Source organism: Schistocerca nitens, chromosome 12 (genome assembly GCF_023898315.1).
Source record: "Schistocerca nitens isolate TAMUIC-IGC-003100 chromosome 12, iqSchNite1.1, whole genome shotgun sequence".
NCBI lineage: Eukaryota > Metazoa > Arthropoda > Insecta > Orthoptera > Acrididae > Schistocerca > Schistocerca nitens.
Window position 1 is genome coordinate 133,452,371 of NC_064625.1, and position 13,070 is coordinate 133,465,440.

General features: G+C 46.0%; 1 pseudogene; it reads left to right on the forward strand.

Annotated features, from left to right (window-relative positions):
* Positions 1–8,718: 8,718 nt before the first annotated feature.
* LOC126215447 (5S ribosomal RNA) lies at positions 8,719–8,836 on the forward strand (annotated as a pseudogene).
* Positions 8,837–13,070: the final 4,234 nt, after the last annotated feature.

Sequence of the window (13,070 nt, forward strand, 5' to 3'; positions counted from 1 at the left end):
AGCGCCATCTGTCGGACATTTTGTGAAGTTTTCCTTTTGGTTCAAATAAAACCGCATGTCATTCCAAGCATTTGTGTCAATTTTTACCCCTCTATCTACATTATTCCGTGGTTTATTAAGTTTTCAAATTTATACTGACTTTTTGATCACCCGGTACATTAAAAAAGCATAACTTATGTGCGTTGAGATACCTAGGGTTGTGGTCACTTTCGCCAACTCTCAGCGCCAGTGGGCAAAGGGGAGGAGGGATCCGAACAACATGCGGCAAGTACCCGAGTAGAGGACATTACAGCCATTCTGCAAGCACACAATGGAAAGCCGGGTGAACGCCATCGCCTCACTTGAGAAGGAACACATTGCGATGACCTGGCTGACAATGAGAAGCGTGCCGGGAACTGATGGACACCTGCAGCCATTAAGACGGAACATCAAGAATGTACGAGCGAAAGCATGAGAGTTCCTCTGGCCTGGCGGCAGTCATTGTACCTGCCTTAGAAAGCATGAATGTGAAGACAATTCCAGCACCTCACGCACACAGGAAGGAGTGTGCACAAACTGCAGTAAGGACGTTCCTTATAAATCACCGTCACCGGCAGACTTTGAGACGAGTCTCTCCAGGCCTCACACAGAGATCGGGGTTACAAAGGAGTTTTGTGTAGCCGCTCTCACAACAGTCTCGGAATGCAGGAGAACGTCATAAGAATGTGAAATCACGAGAAAGATGCCAGTTGCTGAGGCACACAGGAGACCACACCAGATAAAGTATTTCCACCCTCCTCTGGGGGAGGTGCGGCGGTGAAACAGCGATCTGGCATTGGGCTGCATAGCAAATTCAGCCCGCCAGTGACAAAGTCGAAAGGAAGAATATTTCAGAGCTCCGGTGACAGATGCAGGAGGAGCGAAAAGCGGAGTTCGTGAAAACATCGTGCAAGCTAGAGGACATGAGGTCTCTTGCAGCCACCGCTAACATCCGCCTTCCGACACCGTCATGTCACAGGTTCGGCCACGCACCCGACAACAGGCAGACAACGTGTTACCTGGGCCCGGACGCAAAGCCGCGACTGCTAATGCGGGCAGCATACCTCCGAGGCGACGCGCGATACCGACGAAAGTCCTCCTGTCTACAGCACTACACGACGAACGATGACGAATAATAGTGAGACGATTCGTTCCCTCCCCCCCCTCCACCCCACCCCACCCCTCTCCATACCCTCAACAACCGAGTCCTCTCCACGCACAGTCATATCGGCCCTGAGAAGTATAATTTTGTTTTGGTTTTTGTAAACAGTACTGAAATAAGTACACATCACTCATCTCTTGATAATACACTACTCGCCATTAAAATTGCTACACCAAGAAGAAATGCAGATGATAAACGGGTATTCATTGGACAAATATATTACACTAGAACTGACATGTGATTAAATTTTCACGCAATTTGGGTGCATAGATCCTGGGAAACCAGTACCCAGAACAACCACCTCTGGCCATAATAACGGCCTTGATACGCCTGGCCATTGACTCAAACAGAGCTTGGATGGCGTGTACAGGTACAGCTGCACATGCACTTTCAACACGATACCACAGTTCATCAAGAGTAGTGACTGGCGTATTGTGACGAGCCACTTGCTCGGTCACCATTGACCAGACGTTTTCAACTGGTGAGAGATTTGGAGAATCTGCTGGCCAGGACAGCAGTCTAACATTTTCCGTATCCAAAAAGGCCCGTTCAGTAGCTGCAACATGCGGTCGTGCATTATCCTGCTGAGAAGTAGGGTTCCGCAGGGATCGAATGAAGTGTAGAGCCATGGGTCGTAACACATCTGATATGTGACGTCCACTGTTCAAAGTGCCGTCAATGTGAACGAGAGGTGACCGAGACGTCTAACCAATGGCACCCCATACCATCACGCCAGGTGATTCGCCAGTATGGCGATGACGAATACACGCTTCCAATGTGCATTTACCACAATGTCGCCAAACACGGATGTGACCATCATGATGCTGTAAACAGAACCTGGTATCATCCGAAAAAATGACGTTTTGCCATTCGTGCACGCAGGTTCGCCGTCGAGTACACGATCGTAGGCGTTCCTGTCTGTGATGCAGCGTCAAAGGTAACCACAGTCACAGTCTCCGAGCTGATAGTCCATGCTGCTGCAAACGTCGTCGAACTGTTCGTGCAGATGGTTGTAGTCTTGCAAACGTCCCCATCTGTTGACTCAAGGATCGAGACGTGGCTGCACGATCCGTTACAGCCATGCGGATAAGATGCCTGTCATCTCGACTGCTAGTGATACGAGGCCGTTGGGATCCAGCACGGCGTTCCATATTACCCTCCCGAACCCACCGAATCCATATTCTGCTAACAGGCATTGGATCTCGACCAACGCGAGGAGCAATGTCGCGATACTACAAACCGCAATTGCGATAGGCTACAATCCGACCTTTATCAAAGTTGCAAACACGACACATCACAACAACGTTCCACCAGGCAACGCTGGTCAACTGCTGTCTGTGCATGAGAAATCGGTTGGAAACTTTTCTCATGTCAGCGCGTTGTAGGTGTCGCCACCGGCGCCAACCTTGTGCGAATGCTCTGAAAAGCTAATCATTTGCATATCACAGCATCGTCTTCCTGTCGGTTAAATTTCGTGTCTTTAGCACCTCATCTTCGTGGTGTAGCAATTTTAATGCCCAGTAGTGCATAAGCAATCGTTCACATTCATACAGGAACCCCTTACTTTCAAACCCTTTGTGTTTAATTTCATTTAATTATCGATGTCAATTAACTGTTGGCCCATAACATGGGGCAGTCATCTCCTCGTCATTTTGTGTCCACAGCATAGAAGAATTCTCAGTTGACCACACCTTCTGTAACTTTATTATAGTATCGTGAAACAATTTGAACGAAATCGGACGAGAAGTTTTCGGTATCCTGGCTAACAATATTTTCTCTCTATAGATTCCAATTGCACTGAAGATTCAAAGAAAATGCTCAATATCGTGTATCGAGTGCCGCAACACGAAGTGGTACGGACTCAACTATTGTCTGAAGTAGTGCTGGAGAGAATTGACACCACGACACCTACAGGACTGTCCACAAATATCTTGTGAACAGCGCGTTGAAAGGCATCCAAGATATGCTCAATAATGTTCATGCCTGGGGAGTTTGGTAACCAGCGGAAGTGTTTAATCTCAAAAGAGTGTTCCTGAAGCCACTCTGTAGCAATTCTGGACGTGTGTGGTGTCGCATTGTCCTGCTGGAATTGCCCAAGCCTGTCGGAATGCACAATGGACACGAATGGGTGCAGGTGGTCAGACAGGATGCTTACGTACGTGTCACCTGTCAGAGTGCTATCTAGACCTATGAGGGGTCGCACATCAATCCAACAGCACACGCCCCATACCATTATAGAGCCTCCACTAGCTTGAACAGTTCCTTGCTGACATGCAGGGTCCATGGATTCATTAGGTTGTCTCCATACCCGTACACGTCCATCAGCTCGATATATTATGAATTGGGACTCGTTCGACCATGCAACATGTTTCCAGTCATCGACAGTCCCATGTCGATGGGCCAAGGCGAGGCGTGCAGTCATCAATGGTACATGAGTGGGCCTTCTGCTCCAAAAGTCCACATCGATGATGTTTCGTTGAATGGTTCGCACGCTGTCACTTACTGATGCCCCAGCACTGAAATCCGCAGCAGTCTGTGGAAGGGTTGCACTTCTGTAACGTTTAACGATGCTTTTCAGTTGTCGTTAGTCGCGTTCTTGCAGGATGTTTTGGCGTCCGCAGCGATGTCGCAGATCTGATGTTTTACCGGATTCCCAACGTTCACGGCACTCTCATGAAATGGTCGTACGGGAGAATCCCCTATTCATCGCTACGTAGGAGACTCTGTGTCCCATCACTCGTGCCCCGACTATAGCACCACGTGTAAACTCACGTAAGTCTTTATAACCTGCCATTGTAGCAGCAGTAACTTATCTAACGACTGCGCCAGAGACTTGTTATCTTGTTTAGAAGTTGCCGACCGCAGTGCCGTATTCCTGCCTGTTTACATATCTCTGTATTTGAATAAGCATGCCCATAACTCTTTCGTTGGTTCCTATATATAAGGCCTGTTCAGAAAGTAAGCTCCGATTGATTGCCAAATTGAAACCACAGTGAACATCAGAAATGTTTTACTTGTAACAATTAGCTACACCTTTCAGCTACTTCTCTACGTAGTCGCCGTTCTGACTTAGACTTTTGTCATAGCGTTGTACCAACTTTTCAATAGCCTCATCATAGAAGGCAGCCGCCAGTGCTTTCCGCCAATTCTCCACGCTGGCCTACACCTCGTTGTCTGTGTCAAAATGTTGTCTTCAAAGACAGCGGTTCATGTGACCAGAGATGAAACTCAGGGGGAGACAATTGCGGACTGTATTGTGGGTAATGTAACATTTACATTTGAAAACGATGCAGGAGCATCTTCATTGCCCCTGCAGAATGCGGCTGAGAATTGTCTTGAAGAAGAAACAGCACGACAGCTATGTAATGTTAGCTGCATAGCTTCAGGCGAAATTTCTCACCAGGCCCTCGTACTTGGCGGCAGACACTATTTTCTAGACATCTTTACGCACTCACTGCGAGCTCAGAAATGAGAAGAGCGACGTGATGCTAACTGGGGTTATACTAGAGGCACTACCCAACACATCTGTGCAAAGCTTTATCGGATTTTCATAGTCGTTTCCATTTCGCGACCGATCGGAGCTTACTTTCTGAACGCCCCTCGTATATATATACCACGAAGTTTACGTGCTACGGACGCGAAATTTAACCGGCATGAAGACGATGCTATGATATTCAAATGATTAGCTTTTCAAAGCATCCACAGAAGGTTGGCGCCGGTGGTGACATCTACAACGTGCTGACACGAGGAAAGTTTCCAACCGATTTCTCATACACAAACAGCAGTTGACCGGCGTTGCCTGGTGAAACGTTGTTGTGATGCCTCGTGTAAGGAGGAGAAATGCGTACCATCACGTTTCCGACTTTGATAAAGATCGGATTGTAGCCTATCGCGATTGCGGTTTATCGTATCGCGACACTGCTGCTCGCGTTGGTCGAGATCCAATGACTGTTAGCAGAATATGGAATCGGTGGGTTCAGGAGGGTAATACGGAACGCCGTGCTGGATCCCAACGGCCTCGTATCACTAGCAGTCGAGATGACAGGCATCTTATCCGCACGGCTGTAACGGATCGTGCAGCCACGTCTCGATCCTGAGTCAACAGATGGGGACGTTTGCAAGACAACAACCATCTGCACGAACAGTTGGACGTTTGCAGCAGCATGGACTCTCAGCTCGGAGACCATGGCTGCGGTTGCCCTTGACGCTGGATCACAGACAGGAGCGCCTGCGAAGGTGTACTCGACGACGAACCGGGGTGCACGAATGGCGAAACGGCGTTTTTTCGGATGAATCCAGGTTCTGTTTACAGTATCGTGATGGTTACATCTGTGTTTGGCGACATCGCGGTGAACGCACATTAGAAGCGCGTATTCGTCATCGCCATACTGGAGTATCACCCAGCATGATGGTATGGGGTGCCATTGGTTACACGTCTCGGTCACCTCCTGTTCGCACTGACGGCACTTTAAACAGTGGACGTTACATTTCAGATGTGTTACGACCCGTGGCTCTACCCTTCATTCGATTCCTGTGAAACACATTTCAGCGGGATAATGCACGACCGCATGTTGCAGGTCCTGTACGGGCTTTTCTGGATACAGAAAATGTTCGACTGGTGCCCTGGCCAGCACATTCTCCATATCTCTCACCAACTGAAAACGTCTGGTCAATGGTGGTCGAGCAACTGGCTCGTCACAATACGCCAGTAACTACTGACGAACTGTGGTATCGTGTTGAAGCTGCATGGGCAGCTGTACCTGTACACGTCATCCAAGCTGTTGTTCTGTGTACTGATTTCTCAGGATCTATGCTCCAAAATTGCGTGAATATGTAATCAAATGTCAGTTCTAGTATAATATTGTTGTCCAATGAATACCCGCTTATCATCTGCAATTCTTCTTGGTGTAGCAATTTTAAAGGCCAGTAGTATATATATACAGGTTAATACTGTTCCAGATTTTTGGTGACGTCGTTAGATGTCGACTTGTTTTTACATAGAGTACAGGTTAAATACGGCTACATGGCCTTCATTTGCTTCTCATAACAGGAAACTGTGCTCAGGTTAATAAAATTCATCTTTGAAGTTACAGAAAATGCGCCTCATTTATTTTCATTCATTTGAAACTCCCCAGTGTGGTATGGAATTAAATATATTTCGAATTCTGGTTTGTTGCTCTACCCGGAAACAGTTCTTTACAAAAGATATTGAAGTGAGATATTTACTTCCAGCATCTACAGTGTGGTAACAAATGTCATGGCATACCTCCTTCTTCGCGTATTGCAGCACAAGGCGTACCGCGAACTCAACGAGTCATTGGACATATTGAGCCATGCTGCCTCTATCACTCAGTCCGAACAGGCTGCTGAAGGTACAGCGGTACCGACCGGCCGCCGTATCGTCCTCAGCGATGGGGTTCACTGGATGTGGATAAGGAGCGGCATGTGGCCAGCATACCCCTCTCCTGGACGTCAGTTTTCGTGACTGGAGCCGCTATTTTTCAGCCAAGTAGCTCCTGCATTGTCCTCACATGGGCTGAGTGCACCCCGCTTGCCAACAGAACCCTGCAGACTCGAACGGTCACCTTTCCAAGTGTTACTCAAGATCAACAGCGTTTGACATCGGATATCTGACGGGAACCGGTATTACCACTGCGGCGAGGCCATTGGTCATGTTGCCCCTAAAGTCGTAAAAGTGTTGCCAGTGCAGGATTTTGACGAACTGACCTTTCGCTTATATTCCATACATGTTAGATGGGATTCATGTCGGACCGTCTGGGTGGCCAAACCATTCGCTCGAACTGTCCAGAATGTTCTTCAAACCAATCGCAAACAATTGTGGTTCGGTGATACTCCGCACTGTCATTCATAAGAAATCCAGTGTTGTTTCGGAACATGAAGTACATAAACAGCTGCAAATGGTCTCCAACTGGACGAACACAACTGTTTCCAGCCAATGATCGGTTCAGTAGGACCAGAAGAAGCAATTCATTCCGTGTGAACACATACCACACCATTATGGAACCACCAGCAGATTGCATAGGGTCTTGTTGATAACATGGGTCTGCGGCTTTCTGGAGTCTGCACCTGACATCAGCTCCTACCATTTGAAATTCATCTGACCGGTGCACGGTTTTGCCATCGTCTAGGATCCAACCGATATGGACGGGAGCCCAGGAGAGGTGCTGCAGGTTATGTCGTGCTATTAGCAAAGACATTGAGCCGTACGGGGCTCGTGTCCATGCCATTTATTACTTAACATCCTGCCAGCAAAGGACTTGGAAGAGCAGTTGAACGGAATGGACAGTGTCTTGAAAGAAAGGTATAAGATGAACATCAACAAAAGCAAAACGAGGATAATGGAATGTAGTCGAATTAAATTGGGCGATGCTGAGGGAATTAGATTAGGAAATGAGACACTTTAAGTAGTAAAGGAGTTTTGCTATTTGGGGAGCAAAATAACTGATGATGGTCGAAGTAGAGAGGATATAAAATGTAGACTGGCAATGGCAAGGAAAGCGTTTCTGAAGAAAAGAAATTTGCTAACATCGAGTGTAGATTTAAGTGTCAGGAAGTCGTTTCTGAAAGTATTTGTATGGAGTGTAACCATGTATGCAAGTGAAACGTGACGATAAATAGTTTAGACAAGAAGAGAATAGAAGCCTTAAAAATGTCGTGCTACAGAAGAATGCTGAAGATTAGATGGGTAGATCACATAACTAATGAGGAGGTATTGAATAGAATTGGGGAGAAGAGGAGTTTGTGGCACAACTTGACTAGACGAAGGGATCGGTTGGTAGGACATGTTCTGAGGCATCGAGGGATCACCAGTTTAGTATTGGAAGGCAGCGTGGAGGGTAAAAATCGTAGAGGGGGACCAAGAGATGAATACACTAAGCTGATTCAGAAGGATGTAGGCTGCAGTAGGTACTGGGAGATGAAGAAGCTTGCACAGGATAGAGTAGCATGGAGAGCTGCATCAAACCAGTCTCAGGACTGAAGACCACAACAACAACATCCTGTATTTGCTGTACTGCCACCTCGGGCTGTGTTAATTTCAATAACTGGTGTCACTGAGTTGCTGTTTTGCCTGCCCGTCAGCGGCAGCAGCAGCGCTTATCGATATAGGTATTATCTTTGCTGCACTGCTATTACTTCCCAGTCGTCATGTTTCGTCCAGTCAGTTTGAACGCGGCAGCAGTGGAGGTAGGACCTGGCAGTCGGACAGTTGGGACGTGGCAGAAGTCGGTCGGGTTGGAGCGGCAGTGAGGTTCGGATAGCCATGGCGCACCCGACCGTTGCTGGCACAAGTGGCTTGAATGGGGACGGTCTTGGTTGATGGTCAGCTGGTCTTACCAGACGACGTGTATTTGCTCGCCGATCACTAATGAGTGTGTGTTTCAACTCGTGGTTCGTCCTTGTGATTGCACAGTCATTACTTTTAGCAAAGGTCGCGTTATTTGGCTTGGTGTTTGTGAAATTGTGTGTAGCCTGTGCTGTCGACTGCCCAGTTATTTTAGTGCTGTCTCCATGCTGATGGCAACGGCCTTTCCGCAGTGGATACACCGGTTACCGTGAGATCACCGAAGTTAAGCGCTGTTGGGCGTGGTCGGCACTTGGATGGGTGACCATCCAGGCCGCCATGCGCTGTTGCCCTTTTTCGGGGTGCACTCAGCATCGTGATACCAATTCAGGAGCTACTCGACCGGATAGTACCGGCTTCGGTCAAGAATACCATCATAATGACCGGAAGAGCAGTGTGCTGACCCCATGCCCCTCCTATCCGTATCCTCCACTGAGGATGACACGGCGGTCGGATGGTCCCGGTAGGCCACTCGTGGCTTGAAGACGGGAGTGCTCCGTGCTGATGTGTAGCAGTTGGTTGGTTTGGCGCAGTCGCGACGTAGCACCAGTGGGGCATGCAGCGCCAGGGAGGTGCGGATAGCCACCACTCGCTGATGGTTGCCTACACACGTGATTTGAGTGGAGACGACTTGGTTGATCGTCGGTCTTGTCGGACGACGTGTATTTGGCTGGCGATCACATATGGGTTGACTGTGTGTGTCGACTCGTGGGTCGTCCTTGTTATTGCATTGTCACTGCCATCGTCTAGATCGTCGTGCAGGTGTTCATGAATCTGTCAGTAGTTTATGTGATTTTGACTGACAAGTTCATTTAAATGTTGTCGGCGCACTGGCTCTGAATTGGTCGGCTGGCGTGCAGTAGCGACGTAGCGACGATAGCCATCACTCGCCCGACGTTTGCCGACACGCACGTTTGAGTGGTAACCACCTTGCTCGGTTGTTTGATCGTCCATCTGATTATCCGACATGTATTTGGGTCGTCAACTGCTTATGGGTTGTGTGTGATCCGTTCTCGTTGTTGTTACACTCTCCGCTGTTAGCATTTGGTGAGTTTTGGTGGAAGTGTGGAGCAGCACTGATCATTGGTCTGTTGATTGTGTATCAGTTGGGTTGTCGCTGGCTCGTGAATGGTTGGCCCGACTGACTGTCTCACATAAGCGAGCGTTAGTATATTTTTTGTTCTTACTGTTTGCACTTGTATGGCTTCTAGCCGATTGTTATCTTTTTTCTTAAATTAGAGTTGTTTTGCTCTTAAGGCCTTCAGACTAAATTAAAGAACTGTTTCACGTAAGGCTTTTGGTATTTAAAAAAATAATGTTATGGAGTTTTAAGTGTTAGGCCTTCAGCCGATTTGAATTTAACTTGTTTACAAATAACTTGTGAGCGTGTGGGTGCTATTGTGTCATTCTGCGCAACGGATTAATCTGAGATGTACCCTTTACCCTGTGGCTCCTGCAAGATGCAATTTCCACCCCCACACTGCTACAGAAGTCAGACAGACGCTCCTAACGTTCTGAAGACAAATGCTTGAAAAACTTTCAGCAAGAAATATCTTCTGGAGTAGTCCGCTGTAAGGAAATGACACAAAAATTTAAAAAATTTCTTACGTAACTAGTGGGATACTTGGGTACTGAAGTAGTGCTAGTTAGTGTAAGAAAAACATGAAACTAACGAAAATTATTATTTTTTTTTTTTCAAAAATTCTGAGAAATCACAATGGCTCTTTTAGTTATGAACAGAACAAGTTATTTCCAGGTTCTTTTCGGAATGTGAAGTTACTTAAGGATAGGATTCGCTAAAGAAATTTCTATAGAAAGTTTAAGATTGTTATTGACTTGGCAGAATGGCTGAGAGCCGCGCCTACTCAACTTGAATAATTATCCATTCGAATGTTGCTAGGTACGGTCGAGGCTGTTGCATGTGAAATGCAGTGAAGTGTACTGTTGTGGAGGAAATATGGGGCTCGCAGGAGCTGTAGCGCACAATACTGTAAGCTGCGATGACTGCTGTCTGCGCCGCTCGCTGCTGACTAATAAGATAACTCTCGTTCTATCTGGATTGACCTTCGCCAATCAAACACTCCCTACGCCTTGATGAAGTCAAGGACTCCTATTCGCCCCTAGACTAACTATTGGCGTGGTACACTGGTCAGATAAGCAGTCCACCGTGATCCCACTCAAAAATTCGCTCGCAGGTGTTTAACTATAACTCTGTCCGTTCACACTGCACAACAAGTGTGGCGGCCAACACAGTGAACAATGCTTAATTGGAAGGACTCAATATAGAGTCGCACTTCGATTCGCTCTCGACAGAGGTGCTCTCCCAGTGAAGTACTGAGGAGAGACTTGTTCCTCACTCTTTGAGTACACGTACGAGCGCACACGCTCTCGTTACATGCTCTCGCTCCAAGAGCGGCCCCTCTCCATGGCAGACGTGAAGGGGTATATCTTTTGGTCTCTTCCATTACTCCTTCAGCTCAAGGTGTCAGGAATATCGTCTGCCAATCGGCATTGCTCTTCTAAAATGGGGGAATAATGTTTCGTTTAAGGCGACCAATCCGGAAATCTGTAGCATTAGCGTTTGGCGTTTTCTGTTTCCCTGTGAAAACCTAAGAAACTGCGTGCTATATTTGTAAAGAATGCATAGGCTGGGCGCTTCCACACAATGTTTCGGAATTATCTTTTAAGCTGAACATGAGGTTCGTTCTCCCTTTCACTTGGGAAAATGCTGTCTGCTCTACAGGCGGTCGCTGGTCGACATAGATACGTTGACTCGTCCTCTGAAGGGACTGGCCTCCGGGCATGTGGTTTGCCTCTCCCGAACTAAAAGCTGTTGTGACCGTCCTGTCTTGAATCTGTGTGTGTACGCCTACCTCGAGTATTTCAATCTTGGTGCGCACTTGCGATTTACTTGTTATTTCCATATCGTTTACATGAATTCAAACAACATTGACTTTATCTTATCGAGTTTGGGTTCGAATGAAGTGTCTTGATGTGCAGAATATGATTGTGAGGGCGGAATATGTAAGCAATGAAGGTCAGAAGACCACAACGTCTTACAAACTATTTTAAGATAAGGCTTGCCTTTTACATTTCTGATTATGCTTACGTTTTAAGTTATTGACCTTCAGCCGTTTTTAAATTAAAGTGCCTTTCAGTTGGTAATTAAGTCCCAAAAATTAAAACTGTGTGTTTAAAAAATATATATACTTTTTTGGGCTCTTGTAATGTTTGATCAATAATAGAGTTGTATGTTCGAGTGTAACTGACAACCTCTTATTTTGGCCCCTTTCCACAGTTTATACTATCTGTCCTGTCCTTCGGGAATAGCAGGTCGTCTCAGGAACTGCTTCTAAAGTCGTTACTAGGACCATATTTTAGTATTGTGAATTTGTTAGGTGGTGTTTCGTACTTAAATATCCTCACGCTGAGTTCACAGTACTGTATTTGTAGTGTAACAGTGTTTTGTTTCCAGAAATTTGGAATGTCATTATCGGGCGTGCTTAAGAATACTGTAGTGTGTGTGTGTGTGTGTGTGTGTGTGTGTGTGTGTGTGTGTGCGCGCATACTGTTCTGTGGCTATGTTAATTTATTCGTTACTACAATGCAGTACGTCCACCTTCTTTATATACGATTCCATTTGATTCACTCCATTTTAAAAATACACACATGAAAGCACAATTCTCTGTGAAGTGTGCTTGAAATTTAGTGTTGCAATGTGATGGTGGTTGTAGGATAAGCCTACAGTCAATATTCCTTACAAAGAAAGATGTTTACATAGCAGAACTCCACGCCCCTTTGAGCCACACTGCAGCCCTTTTACGTCGCGTTATGAACAGCCACTGTAGCTTATATATTCGTACGGCATAAATTCGCCGTTATGGCATTACAAACAAACTGCAGATACTTCTGTATCCTCTCACACTAATGTTGGGTCGAAACATTTTGAAAGAAGATATAGCTTCTACTGTATTCTGCTAAAGGCTTACTATGGAACTCACATTGATAAGGAAACTTTGGACGACTCTTCATGGAACAGGTAACCAGAACATGTTTTTGGCGATGAAATACTGTGTGTAGCAAAGATAAAAGCTGGGAGAGAATTCAGTACAGCAGATGATAAAGAACTTAAAGAGCAACATAGTCGAAAATGGGAAAGATACGTATTCCAATGAGACATATTCCATGGGAATGGTTTTACAGTTGTGTCACGTTCTGCAAGTTGCGAAGTTCTGCAGAGGGAAATCGGAAAGGTAAATGAAGGAAATGGAATAAATAAACAAGAGAGCAGAGGATCAATTTTGACGGTCAAGTATTCTAAACATGCGATTTTCTTATGCTAGTCTGTACAAATAATTCTGTCATAAATTATTTTATAACACTTTTTCACCATTTATCTTCCTTTTAATTATAACTCACGTAATATTCGATATCAGCTGAACATGTGAATTCTTAGTTACAAAAGATTTTAATAACACATTGATATATACAGCAAATAACTTAGAAATACTTAAAAAACTAAAATGC